This window comes from Typopeltis vanoorti, chromosome 6 (genome assembly GCF_054136105.1).
Source record: "Typopeltis vanoorti isolate ZY-2024b chromosome 6, IOZ_Tvanoo_1.0, whole genome shotgun sequence".
NCBI classification, from domain to species: domain Eukaryota; kingdom Metazoa; phylum Arthropoda; class Arachnida; order Uropygi; family Thelyphonidae; genus Typopeltis; species Typopeltis vanoorti.
This window is the reverse complement of record NC_143554.1, coordinates 7,320,569-7,334,475: the sequence shown is the minus strand read 5'-3', so window position 1 is coordinate 7,334,475 and position 13,907 is coordinate 7,320,569. Positions and strand designations below refer to the sequence as shown.

General features: G+C 34.4%; 1 protein-coding gene across 3 annotated transcripts in view; it reads left to right on the top strand.

The window, feature by feature from the left end:
- The window catches only part of ATPCL (ATP-citrate synthase), a 555,953-nt gene that overhangs the window by 360,693 nt on the left and 181,353 nt on the right, over nt 1-13,907 (top strand). The window lies entirely within an intron of this gene.

Below are 13,907 nucleotides of genomic sequence, written 5' to 3'. Positions count from 1 at the left end.
GCTTGGTGGAGATAAAACTCCTATAGATGGGCCAATGAACTTTTTAAAACTAGTCCTTTGAGATAGTCATCCATAACATCCCTAAAGAGAGAAAGAGAAGCATTCATAGTTTTGGGTCATTTTATTGCTGATTTTCATGCCACATTTGTTATGGCTGTTATTTCATTTAGTTAAAGAATCCTAGAAACCTTGCACTAGATTTGTTTAAGGAATATTATATCATTTGCATAAAGCAAAGAGCTAACTTTGATATCTCCAATCCTGATATCAGGTGCCTTCTTTCATAATATATGGTAATACAGTTAATGAATAAGGGTGGAGATAGAGTACATCCCTTGTCTTATATCTGATTTTATATCTGTCCACCTCTTATGCTTCCTTTTAATTTTAACTGCTAACTCACAATTTAAATACAGCCAACTCTTTGTCAATTAAACAAGCAGCTGGAGTAGATGATATTCAATCAGATGCTGAAATATGGAGATATGAAAGTTATACAGTGGCTACACTGCATAATTCAGGTCAAATTCTGGATGATTGGAGTAGAGCTCATAGTTCCCATAAAAAGGAAAATAAAATAAAAAAAATTAAGAAATAGTGAAGGAATTTTCCTACTAAGTGTTATAGGTAAGATTTATGCAAGCATGCTTGAGAAGTGGCTAAAAAAAACTGTGGAAGAAAAACAAGCTGGATATTAAACAAGAAGTTGTCAGATCAGATTTTCACTTTATGACAAACAGTTGAGAAATCATGTGAATATAATAGGCAGCTGTACTTTGTTTTCTGTATCTGGAGAAGCATATGGGAAGGAGCCACAAGAAAAGCTTCTAAAATGCTATAATTATGTGATTGGTAATTGGAATATTACACAAAACAGTTGGCTGTATTTAAGTTGTGAGTTAGCAGTTAGAATTGAAGGAAGTATAAGAGGTGGATGGATATAAGACAATAACCACACTCTATCTCCACTCTTATTCATTAACTGTATTACCATACATTATGAAAGAAGACACCTGATATCAGGATTAGAGATATCAAAGTTATCTCTTTGCTTTATGCAAATGATATAATATTCCTTAAACAGATCTAGTGTAAGGTATCTAGGATTGGAATAACATCTGTAACAAATGTGGCATGAAAATCAGCACCAAAATGACAAAAAATGTGAACATAGACAGGAATATAAGGAAACTTCAGCTGCATTCTCAATGGAGAACTTATAGAAAAAGTAAATTGTTTCAGTTATTTAAGCATAATTTAGGGAATGTGGCAAATTTAATATGACAACAGACAATAGAATAGGCATAACTGCTATGGTGGGTAGCCAGTTGAATAAATTTATATGGAGTACAAGAGAAATTAGCAAAAACACTAAACTAGCATCATGCAAGATAGTGTTCAGACCAAGTTTAACTTATTAATCTGATCTTTGGGTTAGAAACTGAGAGTGAACAGGTGGCATCAATGTCAGAATCATAATAAAAATGAAGATATTAGGAAGTAGCTTGACATTGTTAGCATTCAACGATGTGTGAGCAGAACTAAACTGAGGTGGTAGGTCACTTAAACCAAAAAGAGGAGGCAAGGTTAGAAAAATGGGTGTTTGATGCTAAGAAGACAAGTAAAAGACCCAGAAGGAGACCAAGATCCAGGTGAATTGATGCAGTCAGAACTGCTGTGGAAGACAGAAATTTATGTAAGATCTTATAGTATTGGGGTGCTAACAAGTGATAAACTTTTGAGATAAGTAATAATTTTGAGAAAAATTCACAAAACATTATTAATAATGTAAAATTAATTGCATAGTATTGTCATAATATCCTGTACACACCCCTTGAGTGTACATATCAGGTGATTGATAATGAAATATTGAAAAGCACATTGACAGTCTAGAATAGAATTTCAGCACACTGTCATCCTTGATAAGACCTCCTGCAAAATTGAAGCAGTAGAAAGATAGCTCACTGATTCATAATCAATGTCTTGATGATAACATCTGTAAAAACGCCAACTAGTTTCACAACCTCATTCTATATAAACATAAAATGCCATCATCCTCAATTTCCACTCAGCAAACATTGTAATTTGGACCCAAGGAAAATTGTATGTACTGCCACTTTGGAATGACAAAAAAAGACATGGAGAGATGGAATGAATTTTCTGTGCATGGTAAGTAGTCTGTGATGTGCCAGCTATGTCCACTGGAAATAACTAGATTAAATAGAGACAAAGCATGTATCTTCAACTAAAAAAAAAAAAAATGTGGATGTGAAAGTTCGTAATCGTAATAGCTACCATAGAAACCAGCACTTGGTGACTGCATAGGGAATGTGTGCAGCTCATATGGTCAGTGGCAAACCTCACAAAACTTTCCAAATCCAATTCACAGATCCCAGATTCATAGTCACAGTTCCAACCTCAGTAATGTTCATTTCTATCTCCAGTCTGCAAACCTCATCTAGTTTCCCTAATAGAACTCAGATTTTAACCACCCATATCAGCTTTCACTATTACCTCTTTGATTACTTTCTCCTCGAAGATGGTGTTTGTGCATATGGTCACTTTTGTGCCACAGGGATCTGTTTTAGGACCATTGTTATTTAATTTGTATATTAATGATAGTGGGATAGGTTTAACTAGTGGTATACAACTGTTTGCAGATGATGCAAAACTGAGGAGAGTGATGAGGAATCAAGCAGATGTTGTGGCCTTGCAGGACTTGATTATATGAGTGGGCAACACTATGGAACTGCTGAATTGTTGTTGCAAAGTGGAAGGTTCTGAAATTTGCTAGGCAACAATCAGATGCAAAGTATACTTGGTCAAGAAATTTTAAAGGAAGTTGAGGAGATGGGACCTTCAAGTGGTGGTTGAAGAGGATCTGAAGTTCAGAGGTCACGTTACATGTTCAGAGGTTGTGAGGACATCACATCAGATTATAGCAGTGATGCAGAGGACTTTAACTTGCAGAAATAAAGAGGATTCTGGTTCTATTATATAAGGTCTTGGATGGATTGTTGTGTGCAGATTTGATCACCTGGTTTTCATGGTGATGAGGATATATTGGAAGGGGTCCAGAAAAGATTAAGGTTGTAACTGATCTTTGGGATGTGAGGACAGATTGAGGGAATGTGTTTGCAAAGCCTTGTGAATAGGAGAGAGAGGAGATATGGTTGAGACATTTACATTGGTAAAGGGTTGTTACCAATGTGGAAGAAATATTTCATAGAATGGGAGAACGAGGTAGAACAAGGGAACATACCTGAAAGCTGTATAAGAACGGTGTGAACAGGTGTATAAGGGGCAGGTTCTTTGCATGGAGAGTGGTTAATGAGTGGAATGTATTACCTGACATTGCAGTGAATGCAGATACGTTGAGTTTAAGGGCATAGTTTGATTGACTTTGTGTATAACAGTGTCTGCCTTCTGCAATGAGTCTTTTGACTACATGGAGACTTGTGTTAATAATAATAATCTGATACCTTACCAGAGGTTACCCAACTATGAATTTCCTGATTTTAATTCTTCTTTAGCTAAAAAAAAATCTCTTACCTCTTTGCTCCATTATATGAAGTTTATTTTCTTTCTCTGTCACTCTCCTAATGCCACCAGCCATTTTGAATGTTTTAAACATCAGTTTTCTTCAGTCCAGTTTTGATTAACGTCATCTTCCTTGGAGATTTTAATGTTCATAAACACCATTTGGCTTTTCCAGCTGTACAGATCAAGCAGCTAGAGTTGTTGAGACATTTGTTTCACAATCCTTACTCAGATTGTTCACATATCTATCACCTAACTACTCTCCAAATACCCTACATCTTTTCCCCACTGTGACCCATCTAAGTACACTGTGAAAGTTGTTTGATAGACAACATTCGCATTATGGCAATTCAGACTGCAGTCTAGTGCAGATTTCTTTTCTCATGAAGAAGCAACTACGCAGCCACTCTCGTTAATGCATTGTATTGCATTTATACAATAAAAGTGTCTGGCTTCTTACTTCTCTTGGTAACTGCCTCCCAACCAAACATTTAATGCCTCCTCTAACCTAATAGAAGAAAATTTGTGATTCAAATTGGATGCCAAAAAGATCCTAATGGCATTTCTCTGATTGTTCTGAAGGTTTGTGTGCCAGTGTTGACTCCTGCTTTGTGTCACCTTTTTACACTGTTATTCTATTAGTATCTAACCTACAGTCCAAAGAAGAGTGACAAAATTTTACCTTCAAACTACTGTTCAATATCTTTCACCTCGATTTTCTCTTAAGTAATAGAAAGAACCAACACCTCATATGCATGCTATTTTAAACTTTCACTCTCCTTCCAACTAATCAACAACTACTACCAGTATGGATTTAAAACTTATGTTTTAATCCAGTAGACTTTCAGTTTATACCTGATAAATAATTATAAAGGTTGAAAATTTTTTTATTTACCTGTTACATTAATTGTGATGTGAAAAAGGAGCTCAGCCAACATATTTCTGTGAGCCACACATTATATATCAAAGAGCCACATTTGGCTCACAAGCCACAATTTGGCCATCCTTGCTATACAGCAAATATCTATGCTTCCAAATTGTTTTTACTTTTGTCTTTGGTTTTCTTCAGTTCTAGATTCCATGCAGAATTCCATGCAGCCCCTGTAGTGTTTATCTTTTACAGCTTTATAACTAACAACTGAAAATAAATTTTATATATGAAATGTTTTACAGATTTAAAATCTTGCTTAATAAACATTTTAAAATATTAGAATAAAGAGACAAAGTTAATAATGGAGAGCCAAACATCAAGTAATGTCTAAATCATAGGGCACTCATCAAAGCTGCAGATATTTTTTTGTATGTGACTTCTTTATATATATATATTAACTATTAATATATATCAATGAGCCTCTGTAACTCAGTTGGTATAGATGAAGCCCTTGGGTCAGAAAGACCTGTGTTTGATTCCAGACCATGACACGAGGAACTTTATCTGGTCTCTTTCCACTAAAGGCGATTTAGCTGGCCTTATACGGTGGTAGAGGGTTTTTTTTTCTTCCAGAAACTTTGGTTTTTCATCCTCAGAACAGACAAACTGGCCAGTAGAATACATGCAATTTACAGACAAGAATACTTGGAGTCATGTAACTGCCTTGTATTATGGTTAGGAAATCCAAGTATACTTGGATGGCTATGGGCATTTGTGCTTATCATATGTTAAAGCCACTGATGGATGGATGATGGAAATATATATTAATCCTTAATGTTTGTTAAATTTTAACATGTTGTCTAATTTATTTGCTTCTTTGTAAATCAGTATATTATTTAAAATTACCCTGCAGCAAAAAGGAGAGGGCCAAAAATCAACATTTATTGATAATTATTAAATAATTTACAGCACCAGAAACTTTTATTTTTTGTAGATTAACACACCAACGTTGAAATGCCAAAAGCAGTTTGCTGGATTTACACTAAGTTAAATGGCCATTTGTGCTTATCATAATGAATCTAATTCAGTAAGGTATGGAAGTTTGTAGCTGAAACATCACCATTTGATTCCTAGCCTAATACAAAGGAAACATTATTATGCATAATGAAAGAGAAGGTTCTAGGGGTCAAAACTACATAACTAGGATGGAATGACAGAGTAAAACTTGCAGCTGGGCTAGCAGCAAGCTGCCTGGAACATGAATTCCACTTACGTTAGATAAGTCCATTTAACAAGTCAACTTTTGTTACATAAGTTACAAAGATACAGTATTGATATAATTGGTGTTACCAAGATGAAGATAACTGAACTGGCAAGATCCTTTTAAATAATATGATTTATTCAGGTACTACGAGTTAGGAAGAAGAAAGGGTACTTGGTATTCCACACTAAACATGAAGATAAACTTTATAAATGAGAGTCACTTTCATGAGATCTGTTTATACCTGTAGTCCCAATGGATGTTCCATCAAGTCATTAGGAGAGATATTGGCAAGGAAAAGCAGTAAATAATGAATTTTGGACACTGATATGTTATTGGAAAATTTAAATACCAGACATCAACAACAGTTGAATCTGTTATATAACTCAACGCATCAGTTTTCAGAGTTGAGTTATACAACATGACACCAGTAACATTTACATAATTGAGGTAAGGGTCTTGAAAAGTTAATGCTGCCAATAGTATAAATTGACTGCTCACACTTATTCAAAATGGTGTTACTGACTCTTGTTACTTCTGTTCATAAAAGTAATTTTAATATATTTTTTAACTTGATGTTCTTTTCTTACATGATTTTTTTTTTTATGAATTTCAATTTTTTTGTTTTGCAAAGTGCTGAATTTTCAAAATAATTGTGATAACTACTAGTGGTCATAAAGCTTTTTTTTTATCAAAAAAAAAAGCAGAACTGAATAGTTTCACCAAGGGCTGACTGGCTTCTTTGGGATAAATGAAGATTATGAGAGAAACCATTGTAAGTATTAACAATTGAATTACAGGGAGCCAGTAAATTGTGCATATGCCATCTGTTTTTTAGAATTGTTTGGAGTATCGATTGCCTCAAAAGTTGAAGTGATATATGTTAAGTGATTTAATCAGTAATTTCCAGGTCTGATTTAGGAGATAAGTCCTTGGTTTTTACTGAGAGGACTATGTCAAGTAATGGGTGCTAGATTATTTAATTCAATGAGCACGAACATTTTTTTCAAAATGTGGCATAAAGACTTTTGTCCCATTTGATATGATGTGTGCTGGAAGAGTGGCAAGCCAGCTCTGATTTTTCCTCTCTGTTATAAGCCACATTGTTAAAATGTTCCTTCTTATTTCAAATCTGATCTATGTAAGGAAGATCACAAGAATATGGAATTCTGTAGACCCTTGGAGGTTTATAGAAATGGTTGTCTGGAGAATGAAGAAGGCTGCAGATGGTAAGAATACATTTAAAGGCTGCTCTAATGTTATGAATTTTAAAGATAGACTGAAAAAGGAACTCCAATTTCTAATTGTATAGTTCATCCTCAACAGGCATTCAAGAACTGTCACAAAAAAAAAAAAAAAATATATATATATATATATATATATATTATATTATATTATATTATATTGTAGATAGGAAGTAATGATGTAATTTTTTCATGTAGTACTGTCATATCCTGTACACCCCTTGAGGGTACATGGCAGGAATTTGATGATGATGATACACACACACGCGCGTAGGCTGTTCAATAAGTTATAAGACTATATTTATACAGAAAACAGATTACCTTTAATCGTCATTTACATGGTCTTTTTCGAAGTAACTACCGTGAGACGCGATGCATTTGTCCCAACGCTGCGTCTACTTCTTAAACACATGTGAAAGTCTGTTTTTTTGAGAGTTCTTTCAAAACCGCCTCCGCAGCTTTTACACATGCTTTGTTGCTTTCGAAATGGCGGCCTCTTAGTTGAGGAAACAGCCATAAATCGCACAGTGCGAGATCAGGACTGTATGGAGGGTGTGGTAGGATATCTGTGTTGTTCTTCTGCAAAACGTCCACTACACAACCAGCAATGTGGCCTTGCATTATCGTGGTGCAATAAGAAGCCATTCTTCAGCAATGGATGCTTCCTTTTGACGTGCTGTACCATTGTCCGTAAAACATCCACACAGTATGAGCCGTTTACAGTATTCCTGGGTTCTACAGCATGTTGGTAAACAATGCCTTCGTAGTCAAAAAAACATTATGGTCATAACTTTACCAGCCGATTTTACAGTTTTTGCTTTCTTGGGGGTAGGCGAAGACAGATGCTTCCATTCACTGCTTTGTTGTTTCATTGTACGGTCATAGTGATACAACCAAGCTTCATCTGCTGTAATGATGCATTTTAAGAAGTTGTCGCCTTTCTTATTCCAGTCTTTCTTTCCATTCTGTGCACACATCCACTCAATGCTGAATTGCTCCGGTGTCAAGAGTTTGGGAATCCATCAGGCGCAAACACGTTTCAGTCCCAAATGTTCAGCCATGATTGAGTGAACACTTCCCACAGAAATATTCAGGACAACATGCAGCTGGCATACTGTAATTCTGCACTCCTCCTTGATGATAATCGCTGCTGTGTTGATCATTGTCTCTGTGATAGACGTTGAAGGTCTTCCCTCGCGTTCAAGATCTTCCACATTTTACATTCCTTCCTTAAAAGTTTTATGCCAGTGAAAAACACTTGCTTTCGACATTGCTTCATCATGGAAAGCTTCGCGTATCGTGTTAAAAGTGTCCGATGCCAATTTTTGCAAACGCACATAAAATTTAATCGCATAACGCTGTTTCCAAGGATGCTTCCATTTCGGCGACTGGTCGCAGCTCATAGGTGCGCCAAAACAAGCTTGCATTTAGTCACGTGACACTCTGGCACATCAGCCCGTATATGCCACCTATCAACCTCTTTTGTTAATACAGACAGCAACATTTCTTTATTCCAGAGAAATTAATATTGTGATGAGTGGTTTCGCGACAGTAAAATTAGTCTTATTACTTATTGAACAGCCCTCGTATATATATGTTTTTTTTTTTTTTTTCTAATCCTACTCCATGACCAAATCTTGACATTATAGAGATTCCATTTCAATCCCTTAAGTAAATAATCTATCCATTAAAATCACCAACTTCCATAAAATTCACAATATCATAGCAGCTTTATACAGCCTTCTTCATTTTCTAGACAGTAACCACTCTATAAACATCGTGGGGAGGGGGGGGAGCTCACAAGAACAAGGGATTCTACAGAATTCCTTGTTCTTGCGATCTTCCTAAAAGTAAAGACTTGTAGAAGTTTCATAATAAGAAAGAAGGAAATTCTAAGCAATGTGACTTATAGCAGAGGGGAAAAAAATCATGACTGACTTACCACTCTTCTAACACAGTATTGAATGTATCCATTCCATGTCTTGAAAATCTTTTTTTTTTTGTTGTTGTTGTTCATTAGATTAAATAATCTACCATTGTCATTCATTCACAGCACTTTCAACATAAAAGATTTATCCTAAATGATATCTTCAAATCATTGACATCTGGCTTCAACTTTTCAGTTAATCATCTCCATACGATGCTAGAAAAACACTTGAATACTTGTCACACTTCACTGGCTCCACATGCTTCAGTTTGATAATCTTAAAATGGTTTCTCTCAGTTTTTCACAATAATTTGTAATACTCTTGACATGTTTGTTTATTTATGTTGAAGAAGCCGCTCATCCCACTGGTGAAACTAGTCAATATTTTTTATTTTGTTAATGACAAGTTTAATACCCAATTTCTCATAATTTTTAATAACAGTATTTATTTCTAAATATAATACTCCCTTTAGTAGTCTTAAGTGTGTGTTATTTTCCTCCATCTTAAAGTGAAATGTTGACAATTTGGTTACCAAAATTAATGAAAATTGGGGGGGGGGGGCAAGGGGATCCTTATCCTACCAACAGTACTGATGTACTATAGTTTTTTGCCTCTCACCCACGAAAGGCATAAACTTATAGTATGTTCTTACCTGGGTGGTTATGGATTTTTTTTTTTTAAATTTATTTTTATGTAGTATGGAAATCCTGCTCTAGAGACCGAACATAGAACTTTTGAAGTCACTTCAGCCTCCAATAAGTGGGATGGTTGTCTCACACCAGAGAGTGCAATTCATCTCCTACCTAAAGACAATTGTAAATATCCACATGCACAGTGGGATATTTACTAGAGCAGGTATGGTAGTAACCACTTGGCTAACCAGGCTGGCATTCAAAGAAATGATACAATACTTGAAATTTTAAGCACTTTCTACAAAACTGGCTTTATTAATTTCAAATATATATAGCACATTAGTGCCACATGTAAGATATAGAATGGAAATGAAGGAATCTGTTGATATTTTTTATTGGGAAAATTTTTTATTGTGGTTAGAAAGCACTTCATGAGAAAGCTATTCCAGAGAATAGAGACAGGTGAAATAAAAGAGGAAGAGAGTACATGTTCAATACACATTGGCATTTAGACTGAAAGGGGAAGATGGACAATGGACAGCTGCTGCCAATTTGGTGTGTGTGGGGGGGGGGTGACATGAAAGGGAATGGTGGGCAGCTGTTAATTGTATTTTAATAGGCTTGGTGGAAAGTGGAGGAATGGTGAATGCCAGTTTGGTGTAGTAGTATCTGTTGAAGTGCTTATAGTAGACAGAGATGAAACAGACCCACCTGTAAATAAGTAGTTCAAATAAGTCAGTGAGGAAGGATTATCTATCAGCCAAATCACTCTTATGGGAAGCATCACAAGTTTTTAGTTTTTTTTGATGTTGATGAAGCTATTGATGTTTTTCTGCTAGGAAAGAACATCTGTGCCTGTTTGGTGATTTGTGTATTATTGAATATAGAGGAAAATGAATTGAGATCCTTTTATTTGAAAGAAGGCAAAACTGCATTTTGGTAGAATTGAAAGTGATTTGATTATTCTCATTCCCACTGAAGAATGGATTAAGATCAATTTTTAAGGCACTTAAGGATCAATATGGAAGGAAAGGGGTGCACCATCATCAGCAAAACTAATGTAATTATTGGTAAATGAGAGGGGGTCGTTAATGTAGAGGAGAATAAAGTATGTGGTAGAAATTTTGCTGGAAACAGGATCCCGAGCCCAAATTTCTGCATTGGAAAGGAGTTCAAACACGGAAAACCATCCATTACAACATGCAGTGAGTAATCAAAGAGAAGACTGGCTGCCCAGTTATTAAGATTCTCTAAGATTGATATTTTTTAACCCATTAGGCAGTGGAGAAGGGATATTTCCAAATTTTAAGTCTTTTATCCAAATAAAATTGCCCAGATCATTTGAATTGGAAGAACAGTGACCTATATTGCCTTATCAGTCACATTTTTTTTAGAAACTGAGAAGAAAAATGAAACTGGATGAAAAGTATTCTAGTTTTACAAATTTTCTTTTCCTCAAAATCTGTTGTAAAAAATGAAGTGCTCCTAGCTAATCATCACATAAATGTTAGTTAAAAAGGCACATCAGCTAATAATTTAAATGGATTCACTGCAGTTAGAATGCTCCTAATATCACTTAGTCCCCTGAGTCAGGTAATTTTTTTTTATAATTTTATTAATTACTTTTATTTCAAGATTTATTCTCACATTTAAGGGTTTTTCGCACTTGTTTACTTATTTTCAATTAAATTCATCATTTCCAATTCCCATTCTTCTATGTGTATTATCATTTCTGGTTTATATCCTGAAGGAGTGTATTGCACATTCTGTTAATCAAATGGTCAACCGTACATCTTTGATTAGCTCTGCTTACACATTCTAGAATATTAGTGATGTTGGTGTTTTTGTGTGTGTTAATATTGTCATTTTTAATATGGTTTTGCTATTAACATATGTTCACTCCTATAACTCCTCAGATATCTCATATCTGGTTCTCTATCCTTGATTAACTCTGTTTTATTTCTGGTCCAAGTCTCATATCTTAGGATTGGTTTAAACACTGCTATCTTGGTACATTGTGAATTTCTTTTTTTGTATATATTCTGCAATTTTTGTATTTTACTGATTTTTTTTCTCTCTCAATGTGCATTTGTGTAACAATAATGAAAAAAAATGTACTATCTTTGTGTGTGTTTTTTTCCCGAACTTATAAAAATATTAGTTTTGTACGTGAGTATTGTTTAAGTATTTCTAATTTCTATAAATATATTTATTTACTTCCAAACACTTGTAGGTTTCCCACCCTTTCATATATTACATTCACTTATATATTAGTCTTATAAATAGAGAAATATAATGCAAAAGAAGTATTGTTTAATTAAGTATACAAATATAATAATTTACATAAAATTCATAAGATATACTCACACACACATAAGCACACAGATTTAATTTCATGAATAAAAAAAAATTATAACAAAAACAAAGAAAAAAATTCTTTTGCCCCATCCAGAATTTAACAACTTTGGCCTCGGTACAATACAATCAGTTCATTCAGTTTCCATTCCACATCTCACTAATTCAAAGTCAGCATTCTTTCCAAATAAAGAATCTTTTCCTACCTTGGTATGCTTCAGTATATTATCAGAAAAATTACCCTGCTTCAGAAAGTTATCCATGAAGAGAAACTTCTTAGAATGAACTGTTGGTTTTACAACTCTTTAAACAATCTCTTCATTACTAATGAAATTAGTTCCTTTTCTTATGTTTGAATATAGTTCTGTTCTTGTCTTCGGTATTCTGTAATACACACTATCATGAAAAATACTGTTTAGAAGAAAACAAAATCCAACTTGAAGCATTATGTTCTGTTTTCAGTTTCACTTGTTGAAAGGAACAATTGAAGAGTTAAATAAATACTAGACCAGAACTAGCAATGAAATATTCTATTTCCTACTTGAGCTGCTGTTTATTCTTTTTAAAAAAGAACAATATTAGAAGCCTTCTTCTAGATTTTTATCTTCTGGTAGTCATACCAGATGATAAAAATGGAGATCCATCTGTAGGACTCTGATTCTGTTTCCTCAACTTCTTCCTCTTTTTTCTAAAAAGGAACCCATATTCTCTTTCTCATTGTAGCAACCAAAAAAAAAAAAAACTGTTGCTTAGTAGCACTGTTGTCTCAATATGTTGAATATGTGTGTGCTCTCCTCAAAACTGCTGGTTAAAACTCAATGGCACTTTTCCTCGCATATAGGGTGAAACAATGTGTAAAATAAACTTTCATATGAGAAGACGATTTTATTATACAATTTCACTCTGTTTAAATAATGATAAACAAAAATAGGCTAAATAACCATAAAAAAAATAAAATAATGATAGCTTCTTGATATCTGCTGGCTGAAATAGAACAGTTCTTGGATGCATGGAGTAAACAATTTTCAAAATTGTTAGCTCTGCATCGTCACTGTTATGAAATGCTGCCAATGTTTAGTGATAGTTCATAACATAAACTAATATGAACTATTTTAATAGCGATATTTTACAAACTTCATTAACTTAATTCTTCATTCACTTTGTGGTGACTAAGACAAATTAATTTAATTTTAGCAATAAATTAAATTTTTTGACACAATATTAAAAGAAATTATTATATAACAGTAAATAAAAGAAAGAAAAAACGAAATAGTTTTATTTAACTCAATTCCTTTCAAATTTTTTATGATTGCTTAATACATGTCATCTAATTTATAAAAATAAAATACGTGTCTGAATGAAAGTAATCAGGTACTTCACATATGCATGAACTCCATATTTTAACTGGTTTAACCAGTTTTTTGTATGTTCTAAAAGAAACATTATTATTATTATACAAGCACGATATGGAGTCTACGAAGACTCGTCATGGGAGACCCAATCTATCATACCTCTCCTTGAACCCATTAACAGAAAAAACCCTCGCAGCTGACTCTGGCAACCCATTCCGCTCATTCGCCACTCTCCAAGCAAAAAATCTAGTCCTCACCCCCCTGCTGACCACACCTTTATTCAACCTCCAGGTATGACCCTTTGTTCTTGTCCCTCTAGCTAAATGCTGAAACATTTCCCCTGCATCTATCCTATATTTCTATAAAATCCCTTGAGCAATTTAAATGTTTCTATCATATTGCCTCTTTTTCTTCTATCAATGAACTTTTGCAATCCACACACCTTTAAACTATCCTCATAGGACACATTCCACAGGCCACTTGCCTCTGAATCCTCTCCACCGCTTCCACATCCCGAAGAAACCCAGGCGACCAGACTTAGCACAGTAATCCAGACGTGGGCATATCAAAGCCTTATAAAAAGGAATTACAACTTCCTTATCTCTTCTTGTTAATGTGTTCTTTACTAGCCAAGTAATCTTATGTGCTACCTTAGCAGTCTTAGCAATATGTCCTCTAAACTTTAACTCTCTGTCTACCACTACCCCTAAATCTCCAGCTTCAT